The sequence below is a fragment of the Hippocampus zosterae genome, chromosome 13 (genome assembly GCF_025434085.1).
Source record: "Hippocampus zosterae strain Florida chromosome 13, ASM2543408v3, whole genome shotgun sequence".
Taxonomy (NCBI): Eukaryota; Metazoa; Chordata; class Actinopteri; order Syngnathiformes; family Syngnathidae; genus Hippocampus; species Hippocampus zosterae.
In genome coordinates, this window is record NC_067463.1 from 10,042,659 (window position 1) to 10,063,985 (window position 21,327).

General features: G+C 39.7%; 1 protein-coding gene across 2 annotated transcripts in view; it reads left to right on the forward strand.

Annotated features, from left to right (window-relative positions):
- Positions 1–5,586: 5,586 nt before the first annotated feature.
- The window catches only part of atf7ip (activating transcription factor 7 interacting protein), a 44,029-nt gene continuing 28,288 nt past the window's right edge, over positions 5,587–21,327 (forward strand). Inside the window, exon 1 of one of the 2 annotated variants that reach the window (XM_052084275.1) lies at positions 5,587–6,168. The gene's annotated coding sequence lies outside the window, so the exon portion shown is untranslated. The remainder of the gene's footprint in view (positions 6,169–21,327) is intronic. The other variant, XM_052084276.1, reaches the window with a different exon arrangement.

The window sequence follows — 21,327 nt, forward strand, 5'->3', positions numbered from 1 at the left end:
TTGATGTAGGTTGTTTGTACTATTTTTTTGAATTTGTTTTTGAAATCAGCAAGCGATTTACTCATTTTTAGGTCCGTTTCGAGATTATTCCACATATTAACACCTTTGCTAGATACACTTCTTTGCTTGATGTTTGTTCTTGTTTTGAGTTTTTTGAATAAGTTGGTACCTCTTAATTCATAGTGGCTAGAGTAGTTTTATTTCCCCCTTTGTAAATTAACATTTTGTCTTCAAGTTGAAATTTCCTCAACTTTTTGATGTGAAATGTTCGGCTGGTACTTTTGCTGTCGGTCAAGGGAAAATGATAACCCTTGAGTCGACAAGCACATTGAGAACGATGCCACATACAATTTAAGGAAAACACTTGCATACCATAAGACAGTTCAAACACAACCTGGTGGCTGTTTTCTACGAAGAATCCGTGGAACAGTGATCATAAAGTAGCACAGACTATCGCCACCTGCCCCGCGCAAATGCTCCTCCTCCTCCTAACCACAAACGTCTTGCTTTGACTCATAGAAATCACAATTCCCAAACAGACAAGCGAGAGAGAGACAATGGCGACTATCTTATCCCCAGATTAAAATAACATATTACGTGGTTATAATGAACAAACAGCATATTTTATAGGTGCAAATAAATATATTTGTGTTACTGCCCAGTAATAAAAGGAAGATCTTGCATACAAAGTGGGGTTTTAACGCTTGTCCAAATACATGTACAAAATGTGCTGTGTATACTTAAGACCACTAGAGGTCAGGCTTGTACTAGGGAGAACAAAAAAAAAAAACAACCGATGAGTGTAATATTTCAAGTTTTAACACTATGGGTGTCACTTCGGTGGATCGTCCATATCAGGCTCAAAATGGAGTTCTGCTGTGTTTAAGGAGATTGGGTGACATGCTGGTAATGTTCAATATCAATAATATAATAATCAATATTTTCCGATCTACTGTACTTTACTGTAATTTACTGTAAAAGCGAAAGAGGTTCAAGCGGACGGATTATTTCCCCCCCAGTTTGTCATCCATGTTTTTCCTATTGTACTTGTCCTGTTCAGAGCTCATCCCAAATGTCTTTGAGCGAAACGCGGCATACACCCTGGACTGGTACCTAGCCAATCCCAGGTCAGATGTCGACGAGCATTCACGCTCGCATTCATCACACCCGTTTGGAGTCTAAACCTAATGTGCGAGAACTGTGAGAACATTATTGATTAGAACACAAACTCACCAAATTATGAGGCAGATATACTACCTGTAGTACATCACATCAAATATAAAACAGGACACAGTCAAATTGTCTTCCCCTTTTCAAATGTTCAGTTGTCGTCTATGTGTGGTCCTGTCACCAACTAGGTTGGCATACTCTTTGTAGTTCTATCATGTTGCCAATATTGGTCTTGGCACACTAATGAAGTAAGAGCAGGCTCATCTGGTCTAAACACTCAAGAAGAATATACTGTATTGTGTGTTGATGGCAATGCCTTTTATGAGACAGTAAAAAGAAACTGAATTGTCATGGAGCTTGTTACCTTGAAACCTCCCAGTGGATTTTAACGCTTTAATGTCTCTGACACCACCCTCAAGCAGAAAATAAGAGTGCTGTCGTCTAATTGAACTTGTGCAGACCCGCAGAACAAAGAGACTGCTTTAGAAATGAAGGCTGTCAACATTTAAGATTCTCCCGTTTAAGCCCTTGCCATCTTCCACCTTACATCCCCCAAATGTCAGCTTGCAATCTTGATAACTGGATAACATTTGTGGCAGATAAGTACACACTGAGCAAGGTGTGGGTGCAACCAGCAGAGAGATCGACGGAAGGAAGGAGGAACTGAAGTTTCAGAATCATTGTCGGAATACTTTGGCTGAACCAGTATCGATTCAATTGATTGGCAACAAAGCTTCCGTCTCATAACGCCTTGTTGACTGAGAAAGCAAAGGACATGGACAGCAACTTCCTCTCTTAGTATTACAAATAAGATTACAGTAAGCAGACCTTCGGTGAGACGTAGCCCAAAGTTTCCCCCTGGCTACAAGTCGAATTGTCCAGATCACAGTTATGAAATTCTTTGCAACCTCACTTTGGTTTTGCGCACCACCATTCAGCTTGTTATCGTGGCTATGCTTTCATAAGCCTTTTTGACTAAAATGACACTCAACAGACCAAGAGTAAACAAAAGAGAAGAAAAAAAGTAGAGTCCTCTGTTTGGGTTTGGTTGTTTGTTAGCAGGCTACTTCCTGGTTCGTGAGGATCATGAGTGGGTGGGCGGTGCCTTTGTCATTCTAGGGGAGTAGACGGTTGCAATGATGTCGTAGATAAATCCCTCAAAGTTTTACCCAGATCCTTGTCAAATGCAGGGGTTTCTTAATCTTTCCAGGCAGCAAGATTTGTTCTGGTTACCTTTAATGTGACTATTTTCGTCCTTGCAGAAAATAGGGAAGTCATAAAAAACAAGAGGGGATTTCCTCCAAAAACCAGTAGATGGCAATAAACCAAGGCCATCTGTTTCCTTATAATTGAACAACAGTCTCCATCCAGTCTTGAATTTAACAACCCTGAAGAATTTGACTGTTAGCAGTAGACCTGATAACACAATGTTGACGTGAGACAGACAGTACTTGACTGTCTGCTGGAGTAATTCGGAGTCAGAGTCATTTTTTAAAAACTTTCAGTATTTCATAAAACTACAGCTTGTCATGGGTGTTGCAGTTTGATTCGTAAAATAAGCAGCCCCCGCCCCCCCCAAAAAAAAACTAAAACATAGCCGAATAATGAAATAAAAATTAAATGTTCAATGCGGGAATAGAACTGATCTATTCATCGGAAAAAAGTCTTAGTTACAGGGACAAAATGCAGATATCAATGTCATACAAAGTTAGGATTTATTAAACATTTCGCAATTGTTATACTTTTTTGATCTTATGTTTTTGTTCAACGATATTGTGTCAATTCACAACTGTGAGTGGTGAAGGAACTACATATAGAATAAGAATGTTCTTGAAACTAATGTTTACGTTTCAGCCAAGCTTTACATTTCGAGAAATGTAACCTCATTCGACATCATGCCGTTTCTAAGATTTGGTAGCATTCCAATGTAAACCAGTTGTTTGTGTTGATCAAGGATTAGAAAAAGGACTCCCTTAACTTTTAACTGACTGATTCTGTGTGATGTGCAGTTGTGTGATAACTGTTAATTCTTGTTCCACATCTTTTGTCTGTTGGAGCTTAAACGGGTTCACAACAAAGGGATTTAGCCTGTGTATTACAGCAATAGAAACACTGAAGCGTCTTGCTACTTTGCTACATTAGCATGATTTACCCTCTTGTGGCTGACTGGAGAACTGCGCATTACAGGCACATTCACAAAATGGCTGACTGTCGCATGAGGTCAGCAGAATGGGGGAAATAGACATCCTGTCACTCTGTTATTATAATCGTGACACATTTAATACGTACAAGGGATGTTTTTTGTTGTTAGTGGGTGATACAACACTATTTAGTCTAGAATTGACTGCCACCTGTACTCCTCTGACAAATAAACAAGTGGCAACGAGTAAAATGAGGATGTTTTTAGGTTACTTGTGTAATTGTGTACATATAATTCAACAGCTAGTGGCTTGCTTCAGGTGTTCAATGAAATTATACGCAGTGTTATGAGATATGCGTCATTTGTAACGTCCATGTAAATAGACATGTGAAAGTGATATCGGACCTAAATAGGAATTGGACACTGCAGTGCAAGTCTATCTTAGACTAAACAGAAGGCAAAGTATGGCCCGCAGGCCTCATAAGACCCGTTCCATTCTTTAACCCGGCCTGCGGAGCATTTTCCAATACTGAATCAAGTATCCTGTAATGTTTACCATTGTTGCAGGCATTTAGCTGATTCTTCTTACAATTGGTTAATCCATGTGTTACTTGTGAGTGAACCTGAACTGTGTTTAACGCTAGGAAAAAAAAATTCAGAAGAAAAAGTTTTATAACCCATGGTACAATGAACGCCTTCCGATTCGAGTTTGAACATTTGCAAACTCATAACTTGCAAATGTTTCTGCAGAACATAAATCATATTCGCTGAAAATGTCACTTAATTTGACATTTCTGAAATACCCTAAGATGCTAGCCAAATGCCATTAAACTAGCATTGGCCAGCACTCGATAGTCGGCCGGCCTGACAGCGAACAGAGGTATGATGGAGGATTCCAGTAGAGGTTCAACAGGCAGGAAACAAAGCAAGGTGATAATCAATATTGTCCAGAAAGAGAGTTCCGGATATTTTCAACTGTCATTGGTGAATCATAGCTGATCAGCGGGTAATGAATAGCTGCTCAACATAAGGTGCCGAGCTGAAAATAGAGTTGTGTGCATTATACAGTATGTCTTTTTAAAATGAGAGTGTATATCGCAGGTCGAAGTCCTAATAAATTGGTTAGGAAAGTAGTAATTGCAAAGTGGGGACATAACACCCAGCATCCTCTTATCCGAAATCAAATGATCTTAGTCATTGTCTTATGGGTGAGGTGGAGGGGGGGGGGGTGGTAATGTTGCAACATGAGTTTATGTTGCAACTGGATTATTTGGTGCACAGCATGTTATATTTGTTTTTTGTTTTTTTTTTGTCTAGTTGGATTTCAGCCTCGATGTGTTATGTCAATTTGCCCACGGCTTTCAGAATCAGTCAAGCTTGCCAATGTACTTTTAACTGCAGAATATTAGTGATGAGGACTTAATGATCTTTAACCAATCAGATTTCAATGAACTGGCCCTCAAGAGGGTGACTGTTAGGTAGTCCAGCGGTTAGCACGTTGACTTCACAGTGCAGAGGTACCGGGTTCAATTCCAGCTCCGGCCTCCCTGTGTGGAGTTTGCATGTTCTCCCCGGGCCAGCATGGTTTTTCTCTGGGTACTCCGGTTTCCTCCCACATTTAAAAAAACATGCATGGCAGGCTGATTGAACAACCTTAACTGTCCCTAGGTGTGAGTGTGGGCGTGCATGGTTGTTCGTCTCTGTGTGCCCTGCAATTGGCTGGCAACTGATTCAGGGTGTCCCTCGCCTTCTGCCCGAAGACAGCTGGGATAGGCGCCAGCACCCCCCGCGACTCTAGTGAGGATAAAGCGGTCCGGAAGATGAATGAATGAATGAATGAATGGCCCTCAAGAACATCAGCTTTGGATCTGTCCGTTGATTGGTTGGTCGGAGAGAATTGATTTTGACCAACAAAGCACGTCTGTAGTGATGTAATAATGCCAGTAATGTATTTAATAATGTGCATCTCTGGTGAGTATGATATACTCGATTTATGTTTTTTTGTCATATTTTTAGATAATTATTGATTCTGACCATATGTGTGTGACACAATTGCATGCTGTGGATGTTTTCTCCATTGCGATGAGATGACATGGCAAATGTGCCAAATTCAAATGTGCCAAATTCAGTACTACATTGTACTGCTCCAGGATCATGCAGTTTCGACAGATCAGTGCTGTTTGGAGTTGTTTTTCGAATTGACTCCTCCCCCGCCATTTAATCCCTCCCCTCGGGTCAACCAATCTCGGCCGCGCCAATCCGCCATATTCTCGTCCTGTGTCTCTGTATACAGTCTCAAACTTCACTTTTCTGTTGCTTAGTTTTAGCACAGTTTCTGCTTCAGTCTCAACAGGACTCTGTCCAGTATGAACCTTCATACCTAGCAGACAGATTGTGGCTGTGTTGTTGTTGTTGTGTCTCTCACTCCGTGAGGGACACAAACCAACTGACGACCAGGACTCGAGGGTTGGTCGAGTCCATCACCTCCCCTCCCAGTCGTCTCCTCCTTCCCCTCCTCGAGCAGTTCACTCTTCCCGCCTCCGCACCACAGACGGTTTTTTTTGTGCGTTGGAAAAGAGGAGGAGCGACTGCTAGCGACTGGACGACTAGTAAAACGGGACTGGAGTGGGTTCGCGAGCGCCAAACCGAGCCAAGCGCCACACCGCCGCCGCCGCTGTTGGTTGCCGTTGTGGCACGGTTAAGCCGGTTCACCCCGTTTCCCCGGGCCAGCGGACCTTTAACAAAGTAGCGTTGCTACAACATCCCGAAGCGTGGAGAAAGAAGCAGACGGACCTCTTCTTGGACCGCTCGCGACACGGAAAAAATCGCAGGAACATCGCTTGACGACGCGACTGTCGGTGAGTGATGGTACTGCGGCTATAGCTAGCATACAAGAAAATTCAACCTTTTATCGCATTTTATCAAAACAAAGACAGATTTTCCCCCCTATATTTGGCTTTTCATATGGACGGATTTTACTGTTACACTATTTGAACAGTTTTCTTTTAATTGCATGCTGGTATATTTTGTAATTTTAACGAGACACATTAGGTTAGCACCCGCTTTTCAAAATTTTAGTTATTCTACACTCATACACTATATTGATTTTTATTTTAAGCATTTTATTTGTCAGTAAAACTTGCACATTTCTTGACCAATTCAAGCCATAACGATTTATAAATGTTTATGTGATCCAGAAATCTTTGTAATTATTTTTTTACATGACTAAAATTTCCACCTTTTACAGAATTTCACATTTCCATGACATTTCTCAATCCACATTTCATAACCAAATCAGATCGATTCTCCGTGAAGTGAGATCGGCCAATAACTTAGAAAGATTAGCTATTTTCAAAAATTTAGAGCTGTTTACTGATGACTATTTTTAGAATTGATTATTCTGTCCATTCTTTATTCTGTTTATTGATGAATCTAATTAAAAAAAAAACATTCCATCCAAATTTCCATTCCTTTCCAAAAGCAGGACATTATTCCAAATTAGCGATGCAGAAAATAATAATAATAATAATAATAATACATTTTATTTATAAGCGCCTTTCAAGACACCCAAGGACACGTTACAATAACAAAAAACACAAAAAAATGGCCAAACTTGTTATGATGCAGTTACTGATGTGGTCTGTAACGTGCCATGTTAAGGAAAGGGGGAGGGGACTCAAGAGTGCGATCGGAGCACCATATGCCATGTTACCATTAACTGTTGCCATTTTACTGCTTCTCATTTTATGAGCAAGAAATTGAGCATTTTTTCGACATTCTCCATTGCCTACACTGCAGTACATTTCAATACATCTTACAGCATATTTTTTCATGCACACAATTCTTACAGAAATATCATTTTGTATTTTTGATTTATTTACAATGTGCAAACCGCATGTTATTTTTTTTAGCTTGTCATATTAGTGATTTTGCATAAAGATACTCACGATACATTATTTGAGATTGTGCAAAAAAAATTATTGAGAAATATCACAAGACAGCCATGACACCTAATACATATCGGCTGAGGTCTCAACATTGTTTCGATTATAAATGAGCCCTCTAGAGGCTGAGAATAGAATACGGGCTTACATCACAACAGTGTCTTTTGCCTGGCTCTATGTTTGGATGTTTTGAATTGCTATGCTCAACACTGCTTTTTGGTCTATCGGCTTACTTTCTACCAGGAGTCCCACGATTTGCATTGATTTTAACAGATTTTCTTGGTACTTAACATTTAGTATTCAATGTTGATCCCTTCAATTGAAATAATTGCTTTTGAGCTAAAACGAGCACCATGCTCAGCAGACTGCAGACATGAGAGTTTGAGGAGAACAGGTTTAGAAGTTGTCAAGCTTGTGGGTGTAATAAAGAGCTTTACTACAAAAATGAATAAACTCAATTTGACACTGCAAGCATCACAACTGGGTTTATTAAAAAATGTAAGATTACATTAGGCTTATGTTGAACATCATCCTATGGCCTCTGTTAGCAGAATTTTGTTACAGGTGAGTGTCACGCTGCTGCACTCCTTGTAGTCATTCTTCATTCGGCTCCCCTCTTGGTTTGAAATGGTACAGGCCAGTAACTTTCCATGAGCCACACTAGCCTTGCATGTGGGTGTGGCCTAATATCAGCGGCTGGGATTCCAGAAGCAGTTCAAAACATCCCTTTAAAAATATATCCAATATACTTGACATCGATATAGTAATTTATAGAGAAGTAACCAGTGTTGGTTTTTTTTCTGTTTAAACCGCGCAGCACAAATAAGTCATAATTTTGAGGGAGGATTAATTTGGCCCTAAGCACAGTGTGTATGGTTTACCCGCATTCAGAATAACCGATTCCTTTTCACAGTACATTAGAAGTGAACTGTATTTCACAGGAGCAGATTTTCAGAACCAAAGCAATGTGTTTGTGATAAACTGCTTTTTTAATCGTTTCCTCAAACCTCTTTGGGGCACCTAACTGCATAATTGGGATAGCAACTCAAAATCTAGCATTTTGAACAGTTGCAGAGTCTCTGGCTTCACAAGCTTACAGTTTTTGAGACTCTTACAATTACATGGACGTATTTTCAAATTCTTTTATAAGAAGCAGATGTGAAATCTACCAAAATCACAGCTGATATACCCATGTCATCTTATAATCTCCATAACCTTTTGTTGACATGTTAGTTACATGTTACTCCATTTTGGGAAGAATGTATTTGGCTCTGTTTAAAATGGGCAGCAAGAGTGGCTGTCCAGTGGCTGCGGATCATGGCCACTCAAGCGATTTCACGTTGCACGCATCTGAATGAGTGAGGCAAGATTTCTGCCACAGGAACAGCATAGAATAAAGCAGATTTTAGTGTCGATCCCATACTCTATAACTTGTGCTTGAGATGGTGTTATTGTTTGGCACATACCTTGGTTTTAAGGTCATGGAAATGCAAGTAATCCCTTCAATGACAACCAAGCGCAACATAAGCATGTAGGTTAGCAATGAAAATGATATCATGCATGTTCTGCCAATAAGGAGTTGTTGGAGACACCATGGCTGAATAAGAATATCTAAGGGTGACATTGAAAAATAAAATAATTGAACGACATGTTGACTTTGCTGGACTCAAACTGTGCTCCATTCATTTGTGTCATTGCAGTATGAAACACCAACTCTGATACAGTATCTTCTTAAGAATATGGTCTCACATTAAACTGTGCCCCTACCCCTCAATTTATCGTATGGCATAACGCCATTGAAATTTGGCGGAATATATCCTCTGATTTATTCTGCAGCCCATCAACAAATCCATATACTAATGCCCATCCACAGTCATTTCTGAACTATCATCACTTTGGTTGGTGGAATTTGAGTGATTTCAATTTCACAAGCAGCACCACTCAACCCAGGTAAGAACACATTTCCTCCAAGCTTCTCCAAGTTTATCATATAACCCAATCATAGAAACGCCAGAGACAACAGTATATAGAGTGGAAGCTCAGCTTTTTCATTTGTTCTTTGACTCGGTTCACAAGTCTTTGTTCCTCGTTGAAATGAATGCAAGTACAATTAAACTTCCCGGAATAAAGTTATGTTTTCATTTTTGCAGTTGCAACAAATGTTTAAAAATAAACAGTTCCATGAAATAAGAAGTAAAAAAACACATTTTTATCAAGGAATAACTGCTCGCAAACCAATGTGAAGTGTAATTTTTCGCATACAATAAATACTATGTGCTGAGGGGGACTTTGTTGCATTGTGGGCCGTGGCGGCCATTTTGGGCTAGCGGTATCCACGGTGAACATCAACAAGGCTGTGAAGTCCCGCAGGAAATGACGTCATGTTAAAATGCACGGCAACTTGATTTACATGGAAACATTAGACCAAGAATCCTCACTAACAGTATCAACAACCTCTCATACTGTGATATAAAGTGGAACACACCCCAATCTTCACCTCTATGTGTGTGGTTGGCACTTTCTGGTGCCGGCTCGCTTGCTAGCGACTTCTCTTTACGTGAAGGGAGGACTTCTTTGTTGCATCTGCTGCATCCGCCAAGGCTTCAGGTTTTTGAAGTTTTTTTTAATAATTGTCTGTTTGTGTGCACGCGTGTTAAAAGTTTTTGGTTTTTAAGATCAGAGTGTCATGAAAACGCTTGTTTATTATTACAAAAGTAAAGCTGCTAGATATTTGCGAAACTCAGCTATTTAGCAAGATCACAAGCATTTTTGTCATGTTTAGGTATTATTTGGTGATTTTTTTTCCCCCAACAGTGATATGTTTACATTTCCCGCGCTGTTCTCAGCAGTTTTCACACTTTTTGAAGCTGTATTGAGGGCAGATTTTTTTTGCCCACATGCTTGCGAGAATGTGTGAACGGTACAATTTCAACTTTTCTTTTCAAATTTGACCTCGTCCTCCGAACGTGGATATAAATCGGTATGTATGCGATGCATCTGCAGTTTGAACACTCATCCAGACACATTCGACCGACACGTCATCACAAGCCCAATATGTGCGCCATTGGCGGGGAAACTGCTCGCGAGATGACTTACATTGTCCTTGAATCTGCAAAGTTGTTTTGAACAACAGCGTGTTGTTTTTACATTTGACTTTAATTTAATCCCACTTGAAACATGAAGCATAACGTGGACATTTGTTTTCGTCTGACCCTAATGCTGCCTCCACGGTTGACAGTGGGGATGATGCTTTCAGGGTGATGGGAGTGTTACTTTTACACCTAACGTAACCTTTTGCAGTTCTCTCTAAAATACAGTTGTGGTCCCATCTGACGATAGCACCCTTTTCCACATTTGTTGCCTCCTTCAGGTGGCTTGGCAAACTTCAAATGGGACTTTCTATGGTTATCTTTGAGAAATGGCTTTCTTCTTGCCACTCTTGTAAAAAGGCCAGATTTTAGCCGTGTGCGACAAATAGTTGTCCACAGATTCCCCCACCTTAGCCGTGGATCTCTGCAGTTCATCCAGAGTGATCATGGACACATTGGCTGCATCTCTGATCAGTGCTGGACATGTCTTGGTAGATTTGGAGTGGTTTCTCCATTCCAATGATTGATAGAACCATGCTCCTTGTGAAATCTTTTCATATCCTTTGCTTGAAACTTCTCCACACCGTTATCCCTACCTACTTACCCTATGTGTACCTTGGTTTTCATGCTTATGTTTGCTCCCCAGCATTCTGTTAACAGAGCTCTGAGACTATCACAGAGCAGGTGCATTTAGCACTGAAACAAGCCCTTTCAGTTGATTGCCTTTCGCGGGTAAAGTGCATGCTCTTTAGGGTTTATGTCTGGAGATACAATTGGGCAGTCTAAAACCTGCTTCTACCATGTTGCTTCAATCTCGATTAATGGGGCATTCAAAAGATGCCCTGAAAGTCCAAGACAACCCATTACTTCAACTTATTTGCAGACGGACTTGTATGCTTGGGACAATGAGAAGATCCTTTGTTTCTCAAAGCTCCAGACTTAAAATATGATAATTTGCATCATCAGTCTGTAAAACACAATTCCCAGAATTTTTGTCATCTGTACTTTTGCGAAACGTGGCTTCTCTATTCTTCTTGCTAATGAGTGGTTTGCATCTTCTGGTGAAGCATCTGTGCTTTTGTTCTTGGACGCCTTTGCCAACATGAGATTTTGAAACCTTGACTCCAGACCTCTGGAGGTTATTACTGATATGACAGTTGTTTTGGAGCCTTTTGGAGCCAACTGCTTCTGGTTTCCTCAGTCTACCTATTCAACATATGTTGAACCTGCCTTCTTCTCGGCCTTCATATCGGCTGTATTGGGTGTGGCCAGTGTTTGGGCACCGTCTCTGATTGATTTGATTTTTAGTTTTAATATCGTAGTTCAAAAAAAGCAATATATTACTTTGTGTCAAATCGTTAGGCCTTATGTCAATATATTGGTAAAAAAGGAACATATCGTTACATCTTTACTGTCGAGTCTAACACTCCGCGAACTAGGGGCTCCCCTGACAATTGATGAAATTAGAGGTACATCAAAGATAGTGCACATACCTGGTCTTCTGTGTGCCAGTGCTTTTGTTCTTGTTCTCTAAACCAAAAGCACTAAATTCTCTGCTGATTGGTTCGCTGGGATAAACTGGCCGGCAGAGTTGGTGCCGCCAGATTATTGGGGTTATAAATAGGTTTGGTAGAACTGTAAAAGTAGCGTACTTAGTAGTGATTGTTAAAGCCATCACATCTAAGATAAGACTAGTAAATTGATAATACATAACCAATTTCTACAAAACTTTATAGACGGGTTGTGTATTGGTTAAAGGTTTGAATTTCATTTGGACTCTTGCTGTCACATTGTGGAGTGATCCACTAGATTCAGGAGCCTCCCTAGGTACAGAAAATGGATGGAGATTCTGTAATATTCACAGAAATCAGTGAATAAGGGAAGAAAATATGGAAATGGAAACAACGATGTTGCGCTGTGATAATTTTTACCACATTGTTTTCAAGATTGTGGTGAACTGGCAATTTGGTAGTAGGGCTTGCATAATTGTTTAAACATATGTGGTGGTGGTGGTTTGGGGGCGTAGCAGGCTGACGTTTTTCGTCACTATCTCGCCTAATGTTAAAGATAGCAAAGTAAATAAATGTATTCACTTCCATTCAGGGGAAGGAAACCCCTCTCAATAGTAGATGTTACACTAATGGTTTCTAGTATCTTAAAATCAAACTCAAACAGCATTCTTAGCTGTAGAATTACAGTGCATAGTTTTCATTGACTTCAGTTACTATTTTGCTGCATATATTCTCCACTTTCATTTTTACAGTCGACAAACAAATATAAATATCAGACAAAGAATACCCATGTATACACATATACTATTCAAAGCTACCTGGGCCTGAAAGGAAAGAGTACCAGTCCCCTTTGTTTAATCCTGAATCAATTGTGGCTAATCTTTTTTGTGAAAGTCGAGTTTATTTTCACTGACCATACCCAAGCCTGATTACCTCCAGACTTGTTCAATCAAGAAATCACTTCATTTGAACCTGTCTGACAAAATCAAGCCAACCAAACAAAAGCTATCAAGAAAGTGCAACAAAATGCCACAATCCAAAGAAATTCAAGAACAGATGAGAAATAAAATAATTTACTTCCATCGGTCTGGAAAGGGCATGGCCATTCCTAAAACTTTATGAATCCAGCAAACCACGGTAAAAGCAGTTATCCACTAATGGGGAAAACACGGAACAGTGGTGAACTTTCCCAGGAATGAACAGGTTCCTAAAATTACCCCAAGATCATCCACAATGAAGACTCAACCAGGAGGTCATAAAGGAACCCAGGACAACAACGAATCAGAATCAGAATCAGAATCATCTTTATTGGCCAAGTATGTGAAAACTCCACAACAAACTTGTCTCCTGTAGTTTGAGCCACTCTCGTCAATCGAAAAAACTGTTGTGCCTCCTTCACCTCAGTTAAGGTCAGTGTTTATGACTCGACAATGAGGAAGATGGTGGGCAAAAATTAAATCCATGGCACAGTTGCAAGGCGAACATCACAGCTGAGCAAAAAGAACATTAAGGCTTTCATTTTGTACTGAAAAATTAAAAGGAATTTTGGAAGTACTATAGACTGATGATCTTAAAGTTAAACTTTTTGGAAGTGTGTCTTGTACATCTGCCGTAAATGTAACACAGTACTTCAAAAAAATAACATTATACCAACAAACATGACAGTAGTGTGAAGGTCTGGCACTGCTATGCTCCTGCAGAGCCTGGACAACTTGCTATGATTGCTAGAACCAAGAATTCTGCTCCTTACCAAAAAATCTTGAAGGAGAATGTTCGGCTTACAGTTTGTAACCTGTAACTGAAGCACACTTTGGTTCTGCAGCAGGACAACAATTCAAAACACACCAGGAAGTCAACTTCTGAAGGAGATTTTGGAGTGGTGTTGTGAGAGTTTGCACTTGAAACTGATTTAAATAGTTTGCATAACTTTAATTGGGAACTAAATTATCAAGATATCGAAACTTCCTTCCTTTAAACAAGCATATCTTCTTTTGCTGATGCACTTCACATAAATCTATTATTTTAAAAAACAACATAAATATAAAGTACCATGTTATGATAAATGTGATCATTTTGCAATTTCAGTCTCCACCTGATAACGTTTTCTCCCAAAATGGCCAAGTATTCAATTTAATTCTAGAGATGAAACTACTGTATCGACAAAAATGGTTGGAATTTATTTTTGGGAGCACGCGACAAACCACCCAGCAGCTGTTTGTCTGTGATCGCCATTTCTCAAAGGACTGCCTAGTGAACCGAAGCCAGTACCTAAATGGATATTCCTGTAGATTAAACCTTGAAACGGGTTCAATTCCCACAGTCAAACCAAATGGAGAGGCCAGAGCTGTAAGTAAACCAAATGCTAGCCAAATAATGACAAGCACGATATGTCAGACATATTATGTTCTTGTCAAAAAATAAACATACTTGTTGCAGCACTTATATGCCATAAAGAGGACTTCTGAATGCATTTAGTATTGAATGTTTGCTTTAGGAATTTCCTGAAAGCAAACTTTCTCTTCTGTGGGCATTGTTCTTCCATCTTTATCACAAAGTTATTGTTTTGTCGCAGTCATTTGGACGACGTCATGCAAGGGTGTGGCAGCGACACAGGAAGAGGCGAAGTTTGAGTGAGCCAGGTGCCTTACTTGCGTGTGAGATCAACAGCCACCAAATTAACTCATACCTACGACGAAATTAGATCACCATTGTGTCAAAGATAACATAACCAGATACATGCCTATAGCTAACGGTGGACAGATTAAATCATGATACAGATGCTTTTGAGGTATTTAAAATGTTTTTTAGTTTTAAATGCCCATTTTAGCTGAAAATAGACGTTCCATTTTCAAGTCGGAATTCTGTGTCCCTCTTTTTAGTTAGGACCTAAATTTAATTGTTAATTATAGTAGTCAGTAAATAAAATATACATTTTTGATTTCACGACATTTTAGATTTCACAGCAACCTTGCAAATATAGCTTTAAAAAAAAATCAAAAACATGGTTCTCAAGAAAACGCACCAGGAGAACTCTGCGGAGATAGATGTGGGAGCTTTTCTGCAGTAACAACTTAGAGCAGTAGGAGCCATTTTGGAACGTCGTGTCGACTACAATCGATTAAAGCGGAAGCAGTGAGTGGGGGAGGGGAAGTGTCATGTTGCGAGCATGTGTACGAGTGGTTATCCTGTTCTAAGTCCTACCGATCATGTTTGTTGTGCTTCTGTTTTGCAAAGACCATGCTCTCTACTCAATGACCATATATGGAGGATAAAAAGGTTTTTAACACAGCATTTATGGATTCTACTCTGCAAAGTGATTATTTGCGTTTGATACAAACAAACATTGCAAAAAAAAAACCCAAAACTGAGCTGGCCCGCATTTATAGCTAAACAGACGTAAGCGCTAACAGTTGTCTAAAGAACACGCGCTCCCACTCGTAGGTAAGCTGAGTGAAATGGAAACAACACTGAACTAAAATACATGAGGCTGAAATGGTCTTGCCTCAGCTGAACGTGTCCTTATTTTAGGGCTGTCTGTTGTAACCCTCTTCCTGCTGCAATGGTTTAGTCCGGGCTCGGCTGTAAAAAACTTCCAACTGGAGCAGGCAGTGTGCTGGTGTGGGGGAGGGGTGTTGCCGCTCTGTGTCTGCTTCTTGATTTCAGACCCGACTGTTTGGTGCTAGCTATAGTCCAACCGTAAAACTTTCAAAGATAGTCATTTTAAAGCTGCTCATTACATTATAAAACATTCATTAACAACACCGCAACAGGTATTAACTGGAACGCTCACATTTTTTTAACCTCATAAGGTGCTTGGTGATACTAATTTAACACATTACTGGTCTTGTTTACTTGTTTATTTTCTTGCATTATGGACCAACCTGCATTTTTTTGCACCCGTAAGAACTTACGTGATAGCATATCGCGAAAGAACACTGCGCTGAGTGAAAACTGGCGCTTCTACCCTCCCCCACCTTTTCTTCCCTTTTTTCCTTCTACTCAGCCTGTGAAAAAAAGAAGAGCAAATTATGCGTACTCTGTTTGGCAGCCAAGGAGGCGGTGCTTTTGGATTGCAAGTTTTTAAGTTATTTGTGCGTTTTTTTTGGGCTGTGAATTAATAATTCAGTTTTATAGTCCACCTGAGCACACTTAACTGTGTCTTAAGCTTTGATTGTATGATTTAACATCAGAATTGTGAATAAACATGAGAATTTATATTTATAGTTCTGTGCCGACAGTTTTCATGTGATCAAGTGTGAGAAAGAAACAAATCGACATACATGACATATTGTTCTACGTATTAAGAATTTATCAGCCGGTGCTGGGGAGTCTATCCTCTTGTTTTATATTTATCGGATAACATTTAAAAATCATGCCGACCCAGTGGAGAAAGAGAATATAGTTGTCTAACGCTACCGTCAATGTTTGTAAAATTCGCTTTTGAGTCATCATCACTCGACATCGAGTCTAGAGGAACTACGCAAAAAATGAACAAGAGCTGTAACTCAAGACGTGCTCGAGGTAGCAGGATCAGCGCACCAGCAGACCTGGTGGCCATTTTGAGTTTCACTGAATCCAGATGAGCACAGTGAGGGTAGGGGGAGGGGAACCATATGCACCGTGCGCAGTATTATTGGAATGCAGACTCTGAGCTCTCACTGACTTGCCTTTGATTTTACTGGATGTATAAATATAGATAATACAGTCTTAAAAAAACATCAAAACTTGATGTTTTTCTCTCCGCTTCACTCATAGTTAAATAGTAAACAGTGATCACATAACATGGTCTCTTAGCAACTACATTAACAGGGGAAATACAATTTCATTTTATTTTTATAAGAGTTCTTTCTGGTTTTCCATGCAGTTCTGTACATGAGAATGCAGTTTTCTGTTGCTAGATTTTCCTTGTTGTTGTTTCTTCCTGCGTGGTAGGCGGAGTCTGTTCATGGATCCACTCGTGTCTCAGCAGAGCTTGCTGCTCGCAGGAGAACTGGTGGCCATTTTGTGTTTCTGCACTATCACAGTGTGGGGGATGGGCAAAGAACGGACTTGCAGCTTGTTTATTTCTTATAACAGGGCTTTTACAGAAGACTGGCTGGATTTGCAAATGAAAGTTTATTTGTATCACATTCCACACTTACCTCTTATGCTTCATATACCCCAAAACATGCCTCATGTTTTTAGCTAAGAAAAGATCAAGCCACCTATTTTATCAACAACAAAGCAAAGTTAAAGGGTAAGGAATTATTTAGTACGGTTCAAGTCCAATTAAAGTATTTGATCTCTCTCTCCCACCTTCTTGTTTTTAAGGCAGCACCCCTGTGTTTGTATGGTTCAGTCCATTGAACAATCGCTCTGTCTGCTCTGGTAGGGCAGATGGAGGCTTTGGAGTGGTTCTGACTGTGCTCTGCTTTCATGCGCTGCAAGGCTACCACTACCACGCTAACTACATTTTTCATGTTGTGATTTTATGTTGTATGCCAACCTTCTGCGACAATTGTCTTCTGTTCACCTTCTGAATTTGTTTTCTCGGCTTCTTTTCAAAGATTCTTTGAAAGAAAAACTGTCCAACCTAGAAATTGGATAACATTTACTCCGATTGTTCTATTTTGGTGCCTTTAACAGTACTAGAAGTGTTTAATAGGTAAATATTTCACTGTTTTGTCTTTTTGAACAAGCTACAATTTCACCACCACCATTTGAGTGGTTCAGTCCATATGAGAAAAGGGGGGGGGGCAATTTTGTCTGGTGGGGGAGCATTCTGCTGCACATGGCTTGAGTGCGATTTGGAGCAGAATGTGCTGTGTCTCTGTGCGTATTTTTTGGGCTCAATTTTTTTTAAATAACTGTCAATAATTTGTGAGTGGAGAGCATATTCAATGGATTTAAGATTACATTTTTTTAAATTAATGCTATGGCCTGAAGTAGGCTCCTCCCCCTTTCTCTTATCTTGTCTTTGTTGGTCTAACATGTACTTTGGGGAAAATATGTGCGTGTGTGTGTCCATACATACATATATATATATATATATATATATATATATATATATATATATATATATATATATATATATATATATATATATAATATACACACACTCTACTGTAAATATCCGTGACTAGTTTTCTCTAGGGCAAATAGAAACCAGTAAGACACAGTCTCTGGAGTTATCGGTGAAAATGAGAGAACAGTTTTTCAATTATTAAAAATCTTTTTTGAGGGGAATATAGATAATTTAATCCACATATTTACCCGATGTATAATCTGGTATCGTCTTTGACATTGTTTATTTTTTTTCCTCTCCTCAAAGTCATTTCTCTTTCTCCCCCTGCCCTCTTCCCAAATGGTTTCTTCCATACTGGCTGTAGTTTTCCATACGGTGTACCAGTCCGTGCTCGAGTTGGGGGAGGGGTGTTGCTTGGCAACTACTTGTGTCGTTTACTCCTGTTCCGTCCGTCCGTCTGCGCTGCTAGCTACACTAGATGTTGACAATCTATATGCTGTACCCTAGCATGCTACATCAGATTTATACAGAATTATATCCAAAGAGGATTGACTGTTTGTATAATCTGACTTTTTTGTTGTATTTGATTCAGAAATCAAATATCTACATTTAGGTTCATAAAGTTGACAGTTTCAGTTTTAGCACAAATTACAAGGTAATTGAGGACATGCTCCAATGCAGGACCCCCCCCCCCCCCCCCCCCCAAATTTATAACAGGTTGGATTAGTCCTGAACAGCTCCTCCTCCTTCCTCCTGTTTTCCTGCAGGTCTGTACAGGACAAAGCCTATCTATCCCTTCCCCCACAGTCCTCAAAGGCCTAGTTCACATATGATGAAGACAGACCTTTTTTTGTTTATTTTTAAAACCCACTTAGCCCAAATTTTCAACTCTAAATATTTACATTCATATCACTTTTAGGTTGTTGTCCATTGTTGTTGTCTTTACTTCCTTTAGGTTACGTTCAAGGTCATTTCCTATGCTATTTCATTTGCTATGCTATGCTAACTATCCTAAAACCATAATGGTGTGGTTGTAGTATATATGATTTTTACTATAGTATTTTAAATACAGTAAATATTCCCATCCCCGGAATTCTATGGAAAGGAATATCCTTCACCCGGAATAAAAACCTATGCATTAACATTTTGACTAGGATATTACGTGTTACCGGAAGTTGCGTAAGCGGAAATTCCACTACCTGTGACCCGGATGGAGGTGTAATGCCGCGGGAGCTTAAATACACGCAACGCCCACCCGATGCGACGGAAAAGACTGACGCTGAAACAAGTTTTCACTTCGCGTTTTTCGATCATCAGATTCTAAACGACGACGTGTAAGTGAGTTTTTATTGTCGTGTGTTTTACTGTAATTGTGAACGATTTGAACTTTATTCACTCATGTCCCGGAGAACGCGGTACTATCTTAAAAGCAGCACCCACTCGACAAGACTGAAGAAACGTGTTCGCTTCACCGTTTTCATTCATCAGATTCGAAACGAAGACGTGTAGGCGACTTTTTATTGGCGTGCGTTTTATTGTAATTGCGAAAGATTTTAACTTTATTCACTTAAGTCGTGTAAATCATCGCATGAAGAACTGTTAACGACTGGAGCGGAGCGAGTGAAATGCATCCGTTTGAGCGAGGCTGGACACAAAGTTAAAAAGATCCAGCAGACACTTGGAGTCGGAAAGACGCAAATTTACTAAACTTTAAAAAACAAGGCATCGATTCAACTCCTGATGACAAGCCACCATCCAGCAAGGAAGTAATGCAAATGGCAACAAAAATCCTTCAGTATGCACAAGAATTACCAGACATCGGTGATCGACGGGACAGTTACTTGCAACTAGCAAGAAAACTGTATGACACGCAGGAAAACATTGTCAAAAACCAAAGAATGCATCCAACAAAACAATCCAAAATACACATTTTTTCCCCAAGACAGAAAAAATAAACATTAAAATACTGTATGTATTTTACTGTTGTGATTTTTTTGGGGATACACCTGTATTAAAGTTTTTGTTATATAAACAGTTTTTGGACAGTATATTTTTGTATTTTATTGATTGTGTTACACGTGCATTTTGTCAACATACTTGCAGCTTCATCAAGGTGTGCAGTTCTGTCAGCTCTATAACATTCACTTTATATCTGCGAGCAGGCTATTTGTCAGATGCCATGTCTTCTTTTACATTGTGGTAACTGGATTTCATTAGCTGAGTAATACAAGTGAATGTACCGGTGCACGAAACAACATGGCACACACCCACACCCTTTCACATAATTCCCCCCTACCTGTAAGAAGAAAATGGACGAGTCTGAAAAGAGCTCCTCCTCCTTCCTTTTATGTTCAGCTGCTGGCCTGCTTGGCCTTTCCCTTCCCCCGCAACATAACCCTCAATGTGAAACATCCAGCAAAAGGTTGACAATTCTTTGACTTTTAAGCATGCAGATGACGATCATAGATAATTCTAGCCATATATGATAGTCAGTCTGTATACTGTTTTCAGTGTAGCTTCATATTTTGTCAAGGTCATTCCTTGATGCTAACGTCATCCAAGAATTACGATTGTAGCTTAATGGTATGGCTTTTGTGTTTTTTTTTTAGCATTTGAGCAAACATTTCATATTAGAACGGCAGCCATACACACAACCTTTGTCTTATATTAACTTTGATGTTTGCCTGGATGTTAGCAAGTTCTGCCACAGAACACAGGAAGTGATTCTGATTAATTCTTGCATTTGAATGTTTGAGTCACTTGTCATATGGTTGTTAGTATGTGTAATACGATTTAAAATTTAGACTTGTGGATGGCTGCTAAAAACATTTTAGGGCAAATGTACTAGCTTTTCGCCAAAATGGCAGAGCATTATGATCTTTGTCAGCAAAATTGAAAATTTAAAAACAAAGTGGTGAAGGCAGTTCCGTCATCGGTCAGTTAAAACCATGATTTCCTTTTGCAAATAGATTAGAAATGAAGCCAAATCCAAGTTTGGGAAATCCGGCACTGCAAAATGGAAAGAAAATGGCCGGTGATATGGATTTTGAAACATACCTATAGTAGGAGCATATTTAGCTACTGTCAAACGATTAAGCCAGAACAGCACATCTGGTACTGTTACTCGGAAGAAGAGTCTCAATATTTGGTGAATGCCTACCTCTCAGTTTCCAGTATATATACTAGGAATAAAATATAGTTGCAGTTTATGCTCAATTAATCTGAGCATATTTGTTTTTTTAAGTGTCCTACATTTTGACTGAACATTGTTGCTGCAACCTGATGCCTTCGACAGGGAACCTCTTTCAGCTAGCTAGTGAGAGTTGTGCCTGCCAGCAAACAGCAGAGCCAACGGCCATTTTGAGTTACTGCGCTGAATCCTGGCGCAGATGAAGCCGCTGGGTGGGGGAGGGGCTCTGCGCAGTGTGCACCGACGTTGGAATGTTGCGGTAATCATGTTTGTAGTTAA